Here is a 22995-nt window from a genome sequence, read left to right as displayed (position 1 = left end):
GCAGTACTACACTCTCTTGGATTAATACTGATCCTCATTTACTAAAAATGTACGTAGCTAATCGTGAAATCGTTATCACGGAAAACTTACATTCTCGTCAAGTTCAAGATGTAATTGCAACTTTAATTTCTAGACATTCCAATTCTATAAAACTTCAAGGAACCTTAGTCTGGTGTTTTCGCATTATTTCTAATTTTAAACGTCCCAAACAAAATTGGGACACTTCTCCTCGTTCTAGCGCTGAACTTAATAAGTTATTGAGAACTCTGGTTCAGTACACTCAAAGTCAATATATGACAACGGAATTTAATCCAGTGCTTGATAAGCAACAAGGTTACAAATCTATGCAAAACCTTTCACCGTTTATAAATGAGGACGGTTTGTTGCGAGTGGGGGGACGCATTGGTGAGGTTTACTTACTCACATCTACGTTACACCCTCTGCTTTTACCTAAACTAAGTCCACTGTCTCCAATGATAGTTAAACATTTTCATTTAAAGTATCTTCACTGCGGTCCTAGAACATCGCGATCGTTGATTCAACGTAAATTCTGGATAATCGGATTTGTTTTTCATCGCGGTATGTGTTATTATGTTCTAACCGCTTGTCGTAAGAATTTCTTAGGCGCGAATAAATGTCTTAAAGAGATCGTTAATGAACTTCATAAAAATAAATCTGCTATATACGATGGCTTAGCTTGTCATCAAATCGTCTTTTGGCGAGCTTGGCAACGTGATTATCTTCACACACTTCAACAAAAGAACAAATTGTTTCAAACCGCGCCTATTTTAAAAGTTCACGATTTAGTCATCGTCAACGAACCAAATCTTCCACCTTTGCTCTGGAGATTGGCTCATATAGAACAAGAGCACCCATGTGCCGATAATGTTGGTAGAGTTGTTATTCTCCGAGCTGCTAACGGCAAGACGCTTCGACGACCTATCGTCAAGGTCTGCCTTGTACTAATTCATTAATCTATACTAGATATATCTTGAGCAATATCGATCTCAGTATTTCATGTCGTATTGCTCATTCTTAGAAGTTAAGTTTTAGTTTAACGTATATTTTTCGAGCATAGCTTTCGTTGCGTTCGACTTATCCGTGAAACCCATGTGGCTTTCAAGTGGGGGGAAATGTTCAGACTTCTTGGTCGTTTCCTCATTTCTTTATTTTTAATTTTTCCTGCCATGACGGGTTTCGCTTTTGTTTTCACCTTTTCTTTGGGAAAGTCAAAAAATTGGTATCGCCCGCGGTTCGTCGCGCGATAAAAATAAGAAAAACCCATAAAAGCCTCGCTAGAAGTGCTGTTCGTTAGTACCTCGACCATCCGGACTCGTTGAAAAGGCAGTACGAAACAAGTGCAGAGAAAGTGTCCCGCTGGCCGGCCGGCATTCGAGTGTCCCGTCGTCGGCAGACGCCTTCCTGTCCACTTCCCTGTTTCCCGGGTAAGTTTGCCTTTTTCACCTACATTGAGGGTCACGGGGTTTCAACGAGGACTTCAACGGAGTTTGCAGTAACGCCAGCTATTTCTCCAGCGAGGCCCATCCAGTATAATTATTTTTAAACCGACTTTGTTAGGAATTGTCTTGTCCTTGACATTACTGGTTGTCTAAAAATAAAGATTTGAGAAGTCAATTTTTGATTCCAAGAGGAAAAGCCTCTTAGCAATAAGATTATATTTGTATGATTGTAATATAAATAAATAATTATACAATTTCTCGAACAAATCAGCCGTAATTTGATTTTTGTAATTATAAAATCGATCGTATGACCTACAAAATAGGGTTCAAAATATTTACCTTTTATTCATGAATGCATTTGTCTTGTTTCAGATCATTGGCGCAGAAATATACAGAAGTAAGTAGGAATCCAATTAGTGAGAATTTATCTTAAGCAGACTTTATTAATAACTTTCTGAGTGGCAATATCGTTAATTCGCCAATTAACTTTATTGGCGCCCAAATGGGACTCAATGGAAATGTCATGACAATACGAGGTGTGTTTGTAGTCAACATTATGCTTTCAGGTTTTATGTCATTCAATTATTTTTATACTACCTGTTTTTTTTTGCTTTTGAATACCTATGTATGAATTTCAGAAACTGATGAAGTATGGATATCTTTTTTTTTATTCAGCATAGGCTCGCGTTTGACCACTTTTTTCTTTAATATAGATATTTGAACTGAACCAAGAAGCACACCAGTATTTTTTATATATTTTTTTGCAAACACAGCCAAACTCTCACACCCTAAAAGCCTTAAAAAAAGAAACACCTCGACCATTCACTATTTATTAAAGCCTATGACTGCTTGCCGCGTAAAATGGAACGTGACTTTTCAAACATACCGGTCAAAAACCCACCAATCCTGAACTAACAGGGGAATTTCCAGAAAAATCCTTGCAGGAAACGAAAAAAAACTAGAAAAAAAAATGTCACACGAAATATCAGGGAAAAATCAGGCGCTACCGTATGAATAGTTCTTCAGGCTGCCGAAGTGTCATTGAGAGCGAATGAGACCCGTCCAATTCGAAAATGAACTGTATGCTGATAGTGATAGGGTTGGTTTTCGTATGGTGATGACAACTAATTATCACGACCGTCTGGCTTGAAAGAAAGAAGTGGAAGAAGCCAGTGAAATCATGCGCGACGATAACCTATAATTATAAGGAGACGATTAGTGGAGGGCTTCTTTAGTGATGTGCTAGTGGTGATATCGATATTATCGTTTTAATTAATTGTTGGTGTTGATGAATTAATTATAACTGAATAATGACTCAAAAATTGCTCGTTTTAGAAAAAAACAAAAAATTGACACATTCATATTTCATTCATAGATCTTCGATTTATGGACTGCTTCTTAAGCAGTCAGACTTAAATATATTAATTTTATGTTACTTATTAGAGGTATAACAAACTATTTACTATACTAAAAGTGTTAAAAACAAACTTTCAGTTAACACAATTAAAGATTTTGACAATCAACCTAATTTTACCTTATTTCTATTTTAGATCATCGTAGTGTTGTTCTTTTTTCCTCACACAAAATTATCACAAATCTATCGATATAGTCATGAGTGACGTGCTCTATCGATGTTCCATTGAACGGCCACTGACGAAGCTTGTTACATGAATACAAGTAGTACTATTGTAGCCCCGCTCTATTGATCTCGAACTTTGATTTCTATGATCTATTCAGAAGTTATTATGTTCTAATAGTTCAGTCTTCGGTATTATGCACGAAGTTCTTGGTATGGAGTATGTGGGTTCAAATGATAATTGATTTGTATTGTCTGTATGAAGGTTGATAGATAAAGGTATTTTAGAATTTGCTTCTCCTCTTAATGTCTTATCAATTATGTTACAGCAGACAAAGTTAAATGTTAATAAAATATTGATATTTGTCACTACGTAGCATATCTTTAATTATACTACCTTGCCATAACCTATGAAATAAACAAAAAATGGTCTTGTCAGACAGAAAGATCATACAGCGATCCGTTTTTTTTTTTCGGTAAACAGAATATGTCTAAGAAACGACATCATATCAAAAACTTGTATCAAATCCAAAACTATCAGTTCCAACCTAGTTTCAAAACACTTCATTTCCATTCGCCATCTTCGTTCAAGCAACATTGTACGAATTTAGCTTTTAGAACAACAAATTAATTTCGACTGGCAAGACCAAATTGGCAACCGAAAAGCGAATGCAAGATAAACTGCCGTTTGCAGTCAAACTTCCAATGTCGATTGGCAGGATTGTTCTAGAATTCTTAGGCTGTGTCCAGACTAGGCGTTTTGCTTACTGGTAATAGACGCCTATTCATAAGCAGAATTAATTTTATTTCGTTGGTTGTTGTTGACCGTTTAGGGTCCGTTCAGATAGACCGGCTCGGAGACAAATTTTTGACACGTTGAAAATCGAGTTCTGAGTATTTGTAGTAAGGTTTATTTTTGCATGTGCACTGCGTTTGACATTAAGAATGCCCGAAGGCGCTTGGTGTGAAATAATAAGAGCAGCTGACCGGCTCCGAACGCGTACTTTTTCTCGGTCACGCAGACGTTTGGCTCCGATTGCATTTCATGCAGCCGATCGGAGCCGATTAGAGCCGACTCCGGTCTGTGTGAAAAGAAAAATGCGCGCCGATGCTCTCCGAGCCGGTCTGGTCGACCCTTAATGGTAACTGAAAAAGGTAAATTTTGTATTGGTACACTGATATTGTCAATTTAATAGTATTAGTAGTATTAGGAGATATTTTCATTTTACCGTGTTAAGTAATTCTCTTAACTCCATGTCGATACCAGGAAAAACATTAATAACCCATATTGATACAATTTTGTACATACAATTGTGGAACAATTCATAATCAAATGATAATGTACTGATTTGTGGTAACTGATTTTAATATGTTATGACTTAATTGTTGTGTAAACAGAATTCGATAAAGGTTTGTCATTTAATAATATTGTGGTTTTTCTGTTCAGTGTTAATGACGTAAAGTGAATTTAATATGACTGTGGATTCATTTATTTGTCGATATGTTATTTGATTCCTTTAAATATTTATAAACAAGTCACAAGTATTGGATCGAAAATTATATATTAATAGCAATATGAATTAGCTACAATGTGATTAATAAAGGTCATGTCTAGCAATGAAATGGACTAGGTATTTAATCAACTAAAAGCGATAATAATTTATTCTAGAACGTAGGTGTTAGTAACAATTAGATATTGACATATTAACCTTTCTCACAATGAAGTTTACGATATAATGTAGTTAGTAATTAATTATAGTTTACCTTCAAACGAAGGGTTGAACTGGGCCATAAATTGTATACAGTCCCAGCATGGGTGCCAATAAGCCTATTGGCGCCCACCGTGGGACCTAAGTTGTAAGTGAAACCATTAATCATAGTAAACCATTACTTTGAATTAGTTGATACAACAAACCTTGCCAATAGTTGACCTTATTATGACTCCTTTATCGAACTTTTTGATAACGTTAAAAAAGTTTCTCTATTGTTGGTATTTTCTTTGTATTAGGTGACAGATATTAATTGGCATACACCTGCATAATTAATCTAGCAAGTATAATAAAAACCAAATAATAATGATTGTAGTTTCCAAATTAGCAGATATATTTTTGGTATCCCCAAAAAGACAAATCTAACTTCTCCTACACAAAATTCACCTAATCCATCAGACTTATCCTATTCATAACTATTTCAACAAACATCAAAATACCTATACATCACTCAAGGGATGCTAAATCCTTACTCACAAACAATATATCAAACAAACCAGCATTAATGTAATCTCAAGATAACATTATACGGCATCAATTATGACTAAACGCTAAGATACAAGATAACGTATTTACCTCACGTTATCTAATATATAAATCTGTATACTCTACACAGACTTATCTGGCTTAACCTGAGAAAGCAAACAGGATTTTCGAAATACAGAATAAAAAATTCTGAATATAATAATCTGGTCTATCATTTGAAAGTCTTTGGCACTAGTTATGGGTAGTCAGAACCCTGGCTCCAGTCTTATCTAGGGGTATTGCGTTGCCCAGGTAACTGGGTTGAGGAGGTCAGATAGGCAGTCACGCCTTGTAAAACACTGGTACTCAGCTGGATCCGGTTAGACTGGAAGCCGACCCCAACATAGTTGGGAAAAGGCTCGGCGTATGATATCTAACGTCTAATACATAATCTGTATACACTATATACAGACTTATCTGGCTTTACCTCAGAAAGTAAACAGCATTAGATCCGAAATTCGGAATTAGAAATCAGGTCTGAAGGTAATAATCTAGAGTGTTCTTTTAGGCAAAAATTGGATTTTTGGCACTACAGAAAATAGGGCTTCGATACCTAATGATATTTGATGTAGGCTTTAAGTAAGTATTGATAAATCTAATAATGTAATGGATTTAGCAAAGCTCAGATTTTTTTCATTCACCCTTGTCTCGAAGGTACTGTTTTCCTAGCCAAGATCAAAATTGTAGCATATTGTTTTTATTTCATTTATACTTTATTGCACTTAGAATACTTAGATACAATGTTTCATACACATTTAAGAAAGTTGATGAGCATATAACGGTCTTGAGGATAGATCCTATCTTTTCAAGTAATATTTTACCTATCGGTTCAGGCATTTTGATTTGTAAGCGTTGAATAAACAAACAAAATTACTTTAAAATTAGCACTAAGAATTTGTAGAAGTTATTTATGAATAATTTTATTCAGAGGAAAAGATGGATGGTCGTCCTAAATATAGGGCGAGGACCTTGTGTATGGTCTTGTGGTTGTAATTTACTAAGCAAGTTACTGGATAGTGATATAGTTCTAAACAGTGAAGTTTCAGCTTTTAACTGTAAAAGTTAAAAATTTCGCTCTGAAGGTTTCAGATTAGAGTATAATTAGAACAGACTCCATTTATCATCATCCTGATGACCTATTTAATATTTTATCTTTATTGGGCCTTATTTACTCATCACCATCAACCTCTGTCTCTTACATTGAGCCCCTGATGGTCATAGTTCTTGTAAAATGGCAAACCTTCTAAGGCTCTTGTCAAATAACTTTGCCGCTCTGAAGTTAACTACAAGAGACTGCGCAATAGGCAAAATGTCTGAACACTCATTATTTGACGAGTTCTCTAGTGTTTTGTTTGTACCTTTGAATAGTATTGTGAAAAAATATTACCTAACTTTGGACCAACAAAGTAATTTGACGGTTCCAATAAAAATACCTATTTACGTACACGTAACCTAACTCTGCGGTAAAACCAAGCTAAAATTTCACCAATTCTTCAACTCTTCATTATTCAAACAGGAACCCAAAAAAAGCCAACTTTAAAAATTGCCCGAACTCCAAAATGCAATCTGCAGTTAGTGCATCGGATAGACATTGTAATTACGGACAAACTAATGCATCCAACTGCATTGGAACTGCGACAGTCGAGTGACATCGCCCGAGTTCAGTAACTAACCTAATTACAATATCTGTTCGTGGATTTGGTGGTTTTCCAAGCTTTCCCGTTAAGTTTTACTAAGATTTTTTTATGTTTAAATAGTTATGAATTATGTCTTGTTCTAAATTAAAATTGTATTATAGTCTGGTACTGTTTGTTTAATGTTTCTTAAACGTTCAAACAAATTCCACGAATATTCGTTTATTCTTTGCTACTAGACATAATGTCTAAACTGTGACTAATTAAACAAAAGAGCAAATATTTATTTTATTCCAACTATAATTTTATCTTAGACTAGCCGTTTGCCCGCGGTTTCACCCGCGCCCCGTGAGAGCTACTGCCCGCACAGGGATAAAATATAGCCTATGTTACTCGCAGATAATATAGCTTTCTAATGGTAAAAGAATATTTAAAATCGGTCCAGTAGGTTTTGAGTTTATCCATTACAACCAAACAAACAAACATAGTTTTATTAGTATAGATAACATTTTTAGTTCTTTATTTAATTAGTACAAACGCCTAAGATCCACTACAATATATTGCCAAAATAAAAGCCTACAAAAATATATTATCCGCACTTTGTCTTCTATCAGTATAAGACGCAAAGGTCATCGTCTATTCAACCTATTTTCCCGAGCCTATTAACCTGCTGTAATTGCCCTACTAAGCCCAAAACAAGATAGAATATTCAGGTACACACACTAACACAACCTACACGTTTATATATTACTTTGTTGTATGTGTGTGTGTTTTAGGAGTTATTACAGCGTTTTTCTATCTATTCTAATATAGGAAAGACATGTTTTGTTTCTGTCTTTACACCATAAAGGCTCCGAAAGTACAGGACCACGAAGGAGAAAAGACTAGTACAGGACCGATTTGAAAAATCAATTTACTAGTGGACTCTTCTTGAGTAGTATAGCCTATATTTTATCCATGTATGGGCAGTAGTTCCTACGGGACGCGGGAAATCGGCTGGTGTCTTATAAGCTTACTTCTTTTGAGGCTTTATTACAGTGAGTTGCATCATTTAACTAAACCGTTTTCAGTTGTCAAATCGGCAAATTGACCGGCGGCAAGCAATCGGCTTTTGTTTAGTTATCGTTATAGTTAAATGATGCAACCAGGGCTTAGTTTTTTGACTACTAAGCACCTATTGTGCGATAAAAAAAATCGACCGTTAGGTCAGATTAAGTCAAGTTGTTGAGTGCTAAATACTGGAAAATTTAAACAAGACGGTAATAATAGCGGAACGGAATACAATAGCTGTTTAGTTTGGTATTCAAACTATGGCCCAGTGGGTTCAACTCAAGATATTAGTTTCGTAAACTTTGCCGTCATTGGTCACCACCAGTTGATGGGGTAAGACATATAGCTTTCGGTTTAAATTGCAAACGTACTTTGTGTGTAAAATTGAGTATAACTACTTAGTGTTGTATTTTTGAAAGTACATTTAATAGCTGTCTATTCAAATAAATAATGCATAGCCTTCTGGTTGTATTCTTGAAATTAAAATAATATTTGTGTATCTTTAAAAAAAACATACAATTCTTCTTCTGCCTATCTTCCTATGTATGTATCTATCAATAAAACCTATATGAAAGGTGAGTATAGACTACAACATTTTCTGGAGCGTTTCTGTGTAATGTAACGTTCTAGCGAATGGTACAATACAGGCAAAAGCTCAGTCTCCAAAGCATTTTCATGTAATGTACCGTTCGTGCGAATGCTCGGCTTTATGTTACGGGTACCTAAATGCTCACAACGAGTGTGCATTTACCAACATTTACCAACCGTGCATCGCCCGCACTTGGCTCGACGCAATGTTACACCAATATGCTCGTTGGTTTGTAACAAACAGGCGAGCGTGCTCAACGTTTTTTTCGTAAAAGTTACAAGTAAATGTTGTAGTCTATACTCAACTTTACGTCAATATTCAAAAAAATTATCAAAAAATTCCACCAGGGTTAAAACTAAAACTACACAGACATTCTACAACAGAACAAACCTTGAAACTAAATAGTTCTCCAAGTTTCACTAACAGAACAAACATTGACATCATCGTCGTACAATTTTCCCCAGCCGCCCGTGCATGAGACTTGTCTGTTAATATTTACGCACTGCCAACAGAGGGGAGTTCAAAACAACAGGAGAGACATGACGCCGTTTTACAAGCATCTCACACTGGATGTAATCATGTACTTGTAAAAGTAGGTATTAAAATGAACTTTTTAAAAAACCTGAAATTTAAAATGATCGATAAAAAAAACAAGAATAATAAATATACCTAATTATTACTAGTTTTTTAATCATTGATTATTCTAGAAGAAGGGCGACCAATAACTTAAAACTAAATTTTTTTGTTTTGTTGTTCCCTACTTGCCTCTTCTCAATCAGACAAGAAATGAGGTAATCGCCACTCTTGTTCATGGTGGTTTGGCGACTTCAGACTTTAAGTCCAGGTTTCCACTTGATATGTAGCTATTCCTTCACCTGTACTCAGTCTTAGATATACTTAGAACGTACATAATTATAACTTAAAGTTACATTAGTTCTTGCCTGATCAGGTATCGAACCCATATACTTGTGCTTGAGAGGTTGTCTGTTCCTCTATCGCGGTTTGCCACCCTGAAAACGGTGCCACACATTAGCACTCTCTAACTATTGACGTGGAAAATGAACCTTAAGGTACTTCTAAGCGGGTGGTAGTGTGAGACACCTCATATTCAGCAAACACGTCATCGCATCTTCACTGCTATGTACTCTAAGAGTAGCCCCACACTGCAAACTTTTAGTCGGCCGATAGTTCATTTAAGCTCCTAAATCAGTATGAAGATGAATGGTAGTACGCCCATTACAAAGATCAGGTATTTAGTTGGTATTAGGCTGATTTGAATAAAGATTTACTTTAAAAAGACTTCGTGGCTATGTAAAGGTCGCGCATCGTTCGATCATAAGGTTAAGCAACATCATAAGGATGAGTTACCATCTTGTCATACTGAGTTCTTCCATGTTTCAGAAAGCACGATAAACTGTAGCTCCCGGCTGTCATTTCAACATCTTTGTCGATACAGTTAGTCAGAAGACAGTATATCTTACACCCAGTCCTACCCAATACCTGTAGTATTTAGTTACCCGGGTAACTGGGTTGAGGACGTCAGATAGGCAGTCGCTCCTTGTAAAACATCCTGTTAGACTGGAAGCCGACCCCCAACATAGATAGGAAAAGATAACGCAGATGATGATTTACTTTTAAAACTGCCTATCATCTTCGTCAACTGTCGGCCGACTATTTAGTCTTCAGTCTGCAGCTTATAAGACTAGCAGAGATGCTGCTAGTGTGGTTAATTGGCACGTCTCTAGTTTGTAGCGAATGTTTTCAGTGTGAACTTTCGTTTGGTGTCTAACTTGAACCCGGCGGCGTTTTTTGTGTTGACTTGTCGCGAAATGGTCATAGCCTTTGGGATTAACGAAGCGTGCTCTTTGAGAAGTTTTTGATCAGTGAGAAGTTGCAAAATCTTTAACGTTTATAACAAGGTGTTAGTATTGGAGTTAAAAAAGACATCATTATTGGTTCTGCTAATAGTTTTATAGTGATGATGTGTATTAATTGTTATAATACTAATTGCGATTCTAAGAACTGTAATACTAGTTGTTTCCCGCAGTTTTAACCACGTCCAGTGGATAATACTTTCTATGTCCGATTAACATATAGCCCATGTCATTCGGGACTAGCATACCTTCCCAAGGGAGAAAGTTTCAGGGATTGGAGCATACAAACAATAATATAGATACAAACACATATATCCTACAGAATTTATCAATCTGTAGGATATGTATGTATATTTCAATAAAACATTTAAAATTTAACATCTACTTATTTCAATATTACTTGAAACTTTCACTATTTCAATTTAAGAACACTTAAAAGAATATTCTACCCAAGCATTATTTACACAAAAAATTACGAAACTAACAACACACACACACACATAAATGAATATAATAATGATTTAACAAGCGCCACGAAGTTTGGAATATTAACAAAGTTTGAGTAAGCACGTAAGTACCTACAGGCTTTGTTTTAAATGAATCAGCGGGGATAAAATTTATGAAATTATTTAGGGATGGAGTAGACTTAAGTAGGATTTATGAATGGGATGCATGTGAAAGAGTTAATTAAATAACTGTACTTAACGCGGTCATTTTGTTGATGGGTGACCGACCATTTTCATTATTGAATTGATTGACCAAACATTATTGAAGTCTTAGTAAATCCTTACGAGTAAAAGCCTAAAATACTGACAAACAAATCAATTTATAAGGAGACTCGTCCTTATTGGGGCTGCTCGATTGTTCAAAGAGAAACCACGACTCTGATACACAGGGCTTTAGAAGAGACAAGTGAATTCCACCAGGAGTTTTACTTGTATCCTGTGGGAAAGACTGCTAACTCAGATAAAAAGTAACCTCCCTCGATAAATGGGCTATCTAACACTGAAGGAATTCCCTCATTCCCTGAATTAATAGTTATTATAGGAATACTATTACAGATTAAAAATAAATCAATAAATCTACCGGTCAAACAATTGTACCAATTCATTACCTTTTATTCAATTAAATATTTACACAACTTACATTTATATCATCCATATCTACCATATTACATTGGTATATTAAGACAAGTCCCTGCAGTAAGCAATCTATAGTTTGCACAACCATTTCTATATTTGTCATGACATGTTTGCTGACGATATTGGCCCTTCAGACAGAATTTCAAATAGAAGGGACATATCAAATTATTGGACATGGAGACTGGACAAATATTAATAATTGACAAGAGAAGAGCAGGGATAGATTAAGTATCCTGGGAATGCAATAAGCTGTAGTAGGAGGGTTGTTAACACAGTCTATTTCATCACCTTTTTACATAAATGTGTTATAAACTTGACTGCTACATATGTGTTTGTCTATGGCACCGTAGCTCTTAAATATATGATCCGATTTGCATGCGCCTTTTTTCAAATTAAAAGCTTGTTGGTCACTGGTTCTTAATTACGTTTTATGACAATCGGCTCAGTCGTTTTAAAGTTATTACCTGTTAGCAGTTGCAGGAATCTTATGCCCGTTTTCACCAACCATCTCTTAACATTTCCCAAACTAAGTGTCACTTAGAATAAGGGCTCCCTCAATAATATAGGCACTTTTTTGGTGAAAACTAAATTCGTATTAAGTGTTCTCTCAATGCTCTTAGGGGATCAATAAATTAAGGTATTTGTTGGTGAAAATGGGCAGTAGTTACAAGATGGCACATATACATATATCCTGTTTGAATTGGTATTAGGGTATTACCAATATCTATAATCTCCTTTATGCATAGCACGGGTGCATTACACTATGGTCAGTTAGTTGAAAGCTGTCAATGGTAAGACGTTGTGCATAGCAAGCGAGCCGATATTCACTTCATTTACATGGCATTATCTACCATCTACCGTTCGAAATGCTTGGTATTATTAATAGAAGGTACATTAAAGGAAAGTCCAAAAGTATTTATTAACAATCGTACTAATATTACAAATGAAGTCTGTCATTGAACATCCTCCAACAGGTATCTGTGGAGATCTAAAAGGGAGGCCTATGTTCAGCAGTGGACGTCCTATGGCTGAGATGATGATGATGAATGACTGTGTTTCGGATGGCACATTAAACTGTAGGTCACGGCCGTTATTGATCATCCTTGACGGTCGTTACCGGTAGTTAGAAGCCGGTAACCAGTCTAACCAAGGGGTATCGGGTTGCCCGGGTAACTGGGTTGAGGAGGTCAGATAGGCAGTAGCTCCTTGTAAGACACTGGTACTCAGCTGAATCGGGTTAGACTGGAAGCCGACCCCAACATAGTTGGGAAAAGGCTCGGAGGATGATGATAATATTACAAATGAAGGTAACTAATTTTGACTGTTAGTCCTTACGTCAGGGGCTGCGGGTTGTTCGAAAGAGATACCGCGGCCCTGGCACATAAAAGGCCTATGACGGAACACGACTGTTTTTAGTCAGTAAGAGTCTGACACTCCCTCACCGCTGCTAACCCCACAGCGGGAGGGGTCATTTGATGATTTTTGACGTCGTTAAAAAAAAATCCTTACGTCAAAACTGTCAACTTTTGTCCAGCTCCTAGAAATAGTCCCCATGGGAGCATGGGTAGAATTGCGAGGAATAGGTCGTAGAGCACTTAAAATTTTCTCCAAAAAGTCAAAAAAAACAGGAATTTTGATTTCAAAAAACGAGGACAGAAAAGAATGCTAACCAGAATTTTTCACAGAACAACGAGTGTAAACTAGTGTTGTGGGGTTAACATTAACAGAGAGGGGGGGAGGGGTGATGAACCTGGGTGCAGAATTATCTGCCAAAAAAAACTAACGTGGATAGTATCTATAAACGTTAGTTTACTTCAATGTTGTAGTAAAGTTTATTTTGTTACGTTTATTTATTCGCTAAGTATGGGTGCTGGTTATGCTGGTCAATTAATGAACTTTTATTGTAAATATATTTAATTTCAATTATGGACCCTGGAGAGCTCAGCAAGATAGGGAAGAGGAAATCATTTTGTGTAAGTTATTTACTTAGTTAATGGTTCTGTTATGTATTTCAAATTGTTTGTTCCGTGTCAATCCGACTACTCCTGAAAAAAACAAATAATCTAATAATGAGGCACATATCCTTTATTCCAATTAGGTCATTTTATAATTCTATGCTAGATGATTTCCATTCCAAGGTTTTCTCCCGCGATCCTAGGGCACTACTTCCCTTACCTTACCTTGATAAATTTATAGTCTATTACCTACTTTCACGAACTTTTAGCTTTCTGATTCGTTACCCCCTATAACGCCACAAAAATATACACATTTGTGTAATATTTTTACTTAGTAATATTACTAACTAAAAATATTAAATGAAAAAAAAAAACAAAATTAAAATAACTGCAATCCAGAATGCTAGAACGTTCCAAAAAGAATTCCATTTCATGTAGCAAACGATGCACATAACTGCAGTCAGTCCGATGAAACCAGCGAATTTATCTAACCGACCCCACCCTGTATATCCTTGTTCTAAACTGTATAAAATCATCCAAGCAAAAATAAACCTTATCTACATTGGCATTTACGACCTTCTGTCTACATAATCTAAAGTAAACTTATACGATTTGCACTTTTGACCAACTAAGGGACCATTGACGATAAGGTTCTTTTTCCTTTGGCGCGTTGCATATGCCATTGTAAAGCGTTCGTTGCAAGCAATAACTTACGTTTTATCTAGACCAACTGTTGGTGCTTTTCAATTGCTCTGTTGCTTTTCGTTGCTTGGTAATTATGTGTTGGTTCAAACTAAAGATAGGCTTTAGGTACGTCTGAGCTTTAATGGGTTAATTTTCTAATGTGTAGGTAACCATGGCTTTTTCCTATGTTTATCTCTTTCATGATCAACTAACCAATACTTCCTATAAATGCGAAAGTAACTATGTCCGTCTGTCTGTCTCACTTTGACGTCAAAACTACTGAAGCGATTTAAATGTTTTGTACCTAAAAAACCCAGAGTCGAAAAAGTACATAGGCTACTTTCTATCCAGATGCAGAAGTTTTTTTTTATTCACAAAACACAGCTATCACTACAAGAATATCCTAAGGCGTGTATACCTCAATTCGCGGGTAGAACCACGGGATATGTGTGTTTTATCTATTAAATAATGTAAGAAAAAAAACCACATAACTGAACTGTATTTTTACAATAAACTGTCATTATACCACTGTCCCACTTCACCTACATATCTGAACCACAGCTATAAGCGGATCAGTTACTAACCGAATCCAATATTAACCATTTGCGGCTTAACTTATAAAGCTATAATTAATTACTATAAAGTAATTGCTGCTATTCATACGACCACAATACAAAGCTATCTGATACGTGATTCGTCGCTTTGTTTGCGAAATAAAGGTATTTTTCGGTCCAGTGTTCTTCAATAGAATAACTATAAGTACATAATATCATTACAGTTTTTTTATCATCCCACTACGGGCACAGGCCTCCTCTCACACAAAGAAGGATTGAGCATTAATCACCACGCCTGCTCAATGCGGGTGGAGATTTCAGACCTTATAATCTACATGTTCTACAAGGTAAGTATGTATTGGTGCTAATTTCACAAAAGCGGGTGAGAAATACTAGTATGTGTAAATGTACATGCGTATTGTCTTTTTTCTTAGCTTTTTTCCCAACTCAGTTGGGGTCGGCTTCCAGTCTAACCGGATTCAGCTGAGTACCAGTACTTTACAAGAAGCGAATGCCTATCTGACCTCCTCAACCCAGTTACCCGGGCTTCTGACTACCCGCAACGACCGCCTAGGATGTTCAATGACAGCCGGGACCTACAGTTTAACGTGCTATCCGAAACACAGTCACTGGTGTCTAAGATGTACTTAGAAAGTACGTACAAACTTAGAAAAGTTGCATTGGTACTTGCCTGACCTGGAATCGAACCCGCGCCTTCATACTTGGGAGGTTGGTTCTTTGCCCACTAGACCACCACGAAGGATCAAAAATATATATCTGTTTTAAAAATCTTCTCCTGAAAAGTATACGACACGACCATCTTTAATTTGTAACAGCTTAAAAGCAATTAAAACAAGTGTGATCATTCATTATTCAGGATTTAAATACTTATTTGCTTAATTCGCTTGTTATAAAAATGCAAATAAACAAAGTTAAATACACGCACGTATTTAAATGCTCTTTCTCTTCATTTAAAAATGGACTTTATTTTCATACTTATAAGGTCGAAAATTGAATGAACAGGTTCAACATTTTCAATCCACAAGTGAAGAATCTTCACTCATTTTAAATTGGCTTATCCAATTATAGATTGCAAATAACATTGTTTTTAAATACTCGTAGAGTGCCACTTAATTTTCAGCCTTAATGTATTGACACAGAGTTTAAATTTAAATGTGTGGTCTATTCAATGATGATTTCACTCGTCATAGTATTGCTATTACTACAGCTGATGACGGAATAATTATATTGCCTAGCTATATCAATAATTACAAAGTTAAAGAGTTTGTTTTAGGTACCAAAGGACCCATTTAAAAAACCGGCCAAGTGCGAGTCGGAATCGCGCATGCAGGGGTTTCGTACCATTATTTAGAAAAAGAACAAAAAAATCACGTTTGTTGCACGGGAGCCAAAATATTTATTTTATTCTAGTTTTCAGTATTTGTTGTTATAACAGCAACAGAAATACATCATCTGTGAAAATTTCAACTCTCAACTATCACAGTTCATGAGATACAGCCTGGTTACAGACGGACGGACAGAGGAGCGAAAACACGGACACTTTGGGTACCAAGTTTTTCGAAATTAAATGAAACCAGTAACAACAAAATATTTATTCCTTACATTGTAAAGTTATTATCGAACAGACATACAAAGCGATGTCTGTTATTGAAATCGAGATATCGGATAAAATACCTTTTGTAAAACACCCGAAACGGTTTCCATTAAAATATCAATTAGTTGTTGATGGGCTGAGTTTTAATAAGATTACAATATTATATTTATTTTCAGTTTATCTGGGATGTTTACTTATTGTTCGAGTTTTTATTTGACTGTGTTCTGTTTTATATAAGTTGGTGTTATGTACTTTTACTAACAGGTTTTTCTATATCAGTTTTAACTCTTTTCACAATGTTTTCCATACTCACGACGTCTTCTTCTCGAGTCGTTTGCAGGTTTCTAATGATCTAACTAGCACTGTGCCAGACTTTTCTAAAATCCACCTGACGGCCTCTGACATGAAATTGAAACAACTGCCACTGAGTAGCATTCAGGAACGGATAGAATAGAATAGAATAGAATAGAATAGAATAGAATAAACGTTTATTGTCTCCAGTACTACAGCTAGGAGTGCCCTCCCATGCTCGAGGGTGTACCACCACGAATTTCCAGACTCTAGGCTGCTTTGTGAAAGTTTCTAAAACCCACAAAGCGATTTCGGACCCACCAAGGACTCGAACCACCGCGTAGTGCAGTCGTACTAACTTTATAGTCATTCATTGTGTATGATGATTTTTAGCATTACTTAATTAGCTGTGTTGTGCAAAATGAAAAACAAAAATAAATGAAAAATTACTTCAAAGGAATCTGGCAACCCTATAAATTATATTATTATTCAACTAAATAAACTTGCAAGTCACTAATCAAAGGAGATAGTGTACAACAAAATAAACTAGAAATCTCTTCAAGATGACAGAACAAAAATAAAGTTATTTTCATTTTGAAATAATTTCAGTCTAGAATGAAACCTCATTGGAAATACAATTAGTACTTTCAAGACTTCATGACACTTTCAATTTCGTTTCAAACTAGCCGTTTTCCTGCGGTTTTACCCGCTTCCCGTGGGAACTGCTGCCCGTACCGGGATAAAATATAGGTAGCATTAGCACTACGCATAATAAAAACCTAATTTGTCAATTAGCCTATTAGTTTTACTTTTATAACAACAAAAGTTTTATTTATTTATTTATAGTTAACAAAATCTATCGACAATTGCTACAGAGAAGCTTTATGGAAAATACCAGTCTCCTTTTCCTCAATGTTGAAAATTGAGTACCCCTTAACAAGCAGCTTGTAGCTACTTAACTAGCAAGGCTAAATATAGAACACCATCCACAATACAGGTACTTAACATGTGCTAGAAACATTTAAAAAATGAATGGTACTGAGTATCTCGAGATTGCTATAAAGCCTTATATCTTTACTACCGCTATTCAGATTTAGATGTAATTTGGCAAAGAGCTTCTTCAAAAAGGATTCAGGAAGTTTATCCCGTGAAAGTTTTAATACACGTTGTCGCTCAGAGGTTTAATGCATTTTGAGCATGAACGCTGCGGTTTGCGGTTTCAGTAGATATAAAATGTATGAAAAATATAGCTATTTGTGGCATTTTTGAGGCAGGACTGCGGTGTTTTGTAATTCATCCGTCATTGATCAAAAGTTTTGCAATTCTGACAATGTTACAAGGCATTGATTGCCTCTCTTTTAATAACACACGCTCAATGTTCAATATTTGTTAACTTATTTATTTTTTAATAATATACACATGTTTACAATTCGTAATAAATGTTATGTTCTATATTGGTTCTTAAACGTATTCTCTTCCCCGCCTTTCTAAGTACCTACAGCACTGTTAATCTTAACGTTTTGGGAGATCTTTCCATAATCCGAAAGCATTTAAATCAGGATTTAAATTACGTGGCTTTATAACGGCCCACAACCATTCTTCCCAAGAGTGGCACGTCTTGTTACTCGTGTGTTACCATCCATATTCCCCTGAAACTTTACCGTAACGAAGACCTCGTTAACCACATACAAAAATTTTAGCTCCAAAAGAATATAAAACTAGTGCTAGGTTTAATAATCACGAAACAGCTTTCAAACATTTGGCGTGTGGATTGTAGATAACATCTAGATTAAAAGCACTTGTGCTATACAGCAGTTTATAGGTATGCTCTGTTTTGATACACATCTGTATTTTAACAGTACTTCAAATTGTGTTTGTATTTTTGTGTCGTTTTTAGGAGCTATTGTGTATGTAGAAACTGTAGTTTTTAATTTACAATTTCTGCTTATGGATTTGTCCATATAACTTTTGTAAAAAATTACTGACAATAGTTATTTTTATTTGTTGGATAAGGGCTTATCATTTACTAGATCACTTATGAGACAAACGGCCGCCGATAGACAGGCCCTTTATGGCCGTTTCCAACATTATATCTATCTGTTGATTTGCTTACAAAAGACAGAATTTTGACATTAACCCCATACAATATTAGCAACCCGTGCATCGGAGAGCACGTAAATGTCGGTCCTGCTTGTGACCTCTCTCCGGTGTTGTCGGATTGCCGTGCCATTCGGCTGAGAGAGAAGAAACAGTGAGTGCACCTCTGTGTCTGCGCAAATGCTTCTGCACTATAATATGTCCCACTTGGATAATCTCCTTACATGAGAACAGACACAGTTGCCGATAATCGGGTACGAGGACATCATCATCATCATATACAAGATCATAATGAGTATAAACATTAAGCTATCAAAACATTATTAATTTCAGCACATCCCTTCAAGAAAAAAGGTCGCAATTATTCATAAAACTTACACAAGTATTACAGAGTCTTGCTGCTAAACTTTTTATCTCTTACGAAGCTTGTTTACTGTTTATGCCGGGAATCTTTGATAAAACTTCGTTAATATTCCCCGGGAATCTGTTAACAAGTTCCAAGGTTAACCTGGTACGTCATTGTGATGACGTCACTACATAATTAACGTATTTGTTAGTTATTCAAGCTCAGCTTGTCGGTGGAAGTTTCTGGAACACGAGGGATGGAATTATCATGGAGAATATAATGGGTAGAGGAGATGTCATAACGCAGTCTACTAAGAATGTAGCGCGCCAAAATGCGGGTGTTCGAGGGACGACGGACGTTACTAGCTAAAATAAAATCGATCAAGAAAAATCTTTGAGGGACTGCGGGATTGTTCGAAAGAGTTACCGCGGCCCTGGTACATAAAAGGCCTACGACGGAACACGACGGTTTTTAGTCTGTAAGAGTCTGACACTCCCTCACCGCTCCTAACCCATAGCGGGAGGTCATTTGATGATTTTTGACGTCGTTAAAAAAAATGCGGGTTTCAGGGGACGAGGAACGTTACTAGCTCCGCCGTTACAAGCCTTCTTTGAAACCCGCCCATTCAATCGAGACCAATTATTGTCAGAATGGGTTTGACTTGACAAAGTAAGTTAGTTCTAGTAACTGTTCACGCTGACCAAACGTTGCTTGACCTACAAGAAGGCGCCTAACCTACTTACCTTATGGCATCTCCGCTCTTTCCTTCCTCTGTGGAAATTACCTATCTATATGAAATTGTTTGAGGTATGTTCGTTTATAAGTTGCAAAGTATCTGTATGTTGTGAAGTTACGTTAAGCGGATTATTGTTACGTATTGTTGGGGGCTGTTGGTTTTGTGTCTGGTTGTCGATTCCTGTGCGGTGTAAATGTTCGAGAGATATTTAGGGAGAGTGAAAGAATGTTTGTATATTTTGCGTGTATAAAAATATTTCTCAAGGCCACTATAAGCCGGTAGATTTTATAAACAAAATCGTGATTGGCAATTGTTTATTTATAGAACGAGAGAAAGAACTAAACGAGGAAATGCTCATTCTATACCTATTTATCAAATTCATATAGAGAGTATAACGAAAGAATATTCTGCGTCTTTAACATAAAATAATTTAATAGAGAAGTGATATTAATGTGGTGAAAAATAATGTCCTGGTTTGCTTAAGCTCTTTGTTCGTTTGATCAAAATTCCTAAATATTACTAAATTCACTTCGCATCTACGATTATATTGTGAAATTAGAATCGTATTTATCGCCAAAATACCATTTCCACATTGAAATAAATCCGCCATATTATTTGACAGAATCTGCCCAATGCTGCTGATAATTAGTTAGGCCTAAGTTTATAACCGAAGCATGTACAGGGTGATACAAAATGGATGCAGCGCATTGCGGTACCCTAGTTTACGCTTTAGTTAAATTTTTTCTATTAATCAGTTCCACCAAAATTCTAATTTCACATCGGAAAAAATCCGTCACATTTTTGACAGAATTTTGAATTTATCGGACGTGGCCAGGACGTCCGATAAATCGGTGACCGACTTTTTGTAGGAGAAAAATGGAACACTAATAGCAATGGTGCAACGCATATAATAAAAAGTTGGTCACAAAATTCTAGTCGGAGTCCTACAAAAATCGGTCCGATTATCTGTCCGACAAAATAACTGATTTGATTAGTCTAATTAGTTAGGCCTAAGTTTATAACCGAAGCATGTACAGGGTGATACAAAATGAGCGGCGCATTGCAGTACCATGCGGTTTCAGTTTACGCTTTACTTGAAAATTTTCTGCTAATGCAGTAAAATATAGTTCAGTATTTCATTCGGTAATTTAATTTCTGTGATAGAAAGTTTGATATCAAAATTTTGTTGGACATTTTTGCGATTTATGATATTAAATATTGAAGTTATATTTATTTTTCACGAGAATACATTTATAAAACAGATTTTTGCTGAGTGTTAAAAATACTCTTAAAAGAGAGAACATACTAGATTAGTCCAACACGCTTTCTCAAAGGTCCAGTTAACATTTACGTACCCGTACTAAAGTATCATACAGCTGAAGAGATGGTTTGAATGTGCTAATCTCAAGAACAACTGGACCGATTTGAAACATTTTTTCAGTGTCAGATAGCCCATTATCTAAAAAGCTTATACATAGTTGGCGCACAGTGTAGTTTTCACGTTTCACAGGTAAAACCGCAGGCATGAACTATTATTATTTACTCCCCACCAAAAACAAGTTTATTTCCAAGTTAACATCATTCATTTCATAAAGGGATCGTTACGTAAACTAAAAGGGAGTTATTGCGCTGACAAGGGACTGATCCAATCAGCTTTGATCACACTGAACATAAGTACTGATTTGTATGAACACTTCGTAATTTATTTGGAGTTTGTGTTAGAATGGTTATGGGTCTCGTTGGAAATATAAGTTTACGTTTCCAAATACTGTATTTTTTTGTATATGTATAAAAGCTACGCATACTTAACTGCAAAAGAACATTCTGCAGTTAAGAACATTCATCTCAATACTTAGCCCAATCAAATTTCCGGCCTACTAAAAGTTTTGTCATGTCCAAAATAGAATACATAAAACGAAGATAAATCGCAGATAAAATGTAGCTAATAACTATCACCACTATCCCAATTCCTTTATTATCCCTGAACAGAAACAAACGAACTTCATCATTTAGATGGTTCAGTGATTTCACTGTAAAACTGCATGATAACAAACTCACACTAACATCAAAATTTATGTACATTCACTATTTATTGTTATTCAACAAAATGTATGGTTCATGGTAGTGTGAGATCCACCTTAATGAATATAAAATGGTAGCCAGTACAATAAATAAATAAAGAAAGAAAGCTTCTTCATTTCCTCAAACAAAGGCAGGTACAAACTAAATATTTAATTTAATGCCCATTTCATAAAATTCTAAAACGATGCACACCTTCTATCTCTTTTAAACCTGTGGTAAAGTCTGTCTATCTTGCTCTTCTATACCATATACTAATATCATAAAGATGATTTTTTAATTTTTTTACAAACAACAAAAACTCAAAATCTACTAAACCGATTTTAAAAATTCTTTCACTGTTGGAAAGCTCCACTCTTCCCAAGTAACATAGGCTATATTTTATCCTGGTATAGGCAGTAGTTCCCACGGGACGCGGGTAAAACGGCTAGTTTCTATGTATACAGAAATTGTTACACTGGACTGCAGTGATGCTACGTCGTAGCCGACATAATCGTGTCAAGGCTACGCCGCTACGCGCGTAGCTCGTAGCAGATAACGTACATGTAGACTTAACTTTGATATGTGGTACAATTTACTGCGTATTTTTTTTTGTTAAAAGGTTGCGCTCAGATGACCACGGTTATTTATTTTTTTTGCTTTTAAATGGTGAATTTATTGTTCTGTTGTGGAGGTATGAAAATTATAAATTTTCAATTATAAAGTTATATTTATCATAAAATTTTTAAGTTATGAAAATTATACATTTTCATAAGTTTTTATTACACAGTTTCTTCGCGGCCACAATCATACATTATTTCCATAATATAAATGACTACCCTTTTTACATAGACTATACTTATTTCACTCATAACATAAAACCTACATAGTACAAATTAACTTTCATTCAAAAGATGTCACATTCTAACCGAATTCCATTCAAATCTTCAGTATCCAGCATTGTACTAAATATATTCCGTTTGAAGCCCATAAAATATAGCTAAACCCACAACGATTGCTCTTGACCACTTTGAATCTAT

The 22995-nt window shown here is 35.7% G+C and overlaps 1 protein-coding gene across 1 annotated transcript in view; it reads left to right on the top strand.

The window, feature by feature from the left end:
• The first annotated feature begins 1832 nt into the window (after nt 1-1832).
• LOC110373549 (uncharacterized) overlaps nt 1833-22995 on the top strand; it is a 102239-nt gene continuing 81076 nt past the window's right edge. Inside the window, exon 1 of the mRNA XM_064039434.1 lies at nt 1833-1857. The gene's annotated coding sequence lies outside the window, so the exon portion shown is untranslated. The remainder of the gene's footprint in view (nt 1858-22995) is intronic.

This window comes from Helicoverpa armigera, chromosome 19, assembly GCF_030705265.1.
Source record: "Helicoverpa armigera isolate CAAS_96S chromosome 19, ASM3070526v1, whole genome shotgun sequence".
Classification (NCBI taxonomy): domain Eukaryota; kingdom Metazoa; phylum Arthropoda; class Insecta; order Lepidoptera; family Noctuidae; genus Helicoverpa; species Helicoverpa armigera.
This window is presented reverse-complemented; position numbering and strand designations above follow the sequence as displayed.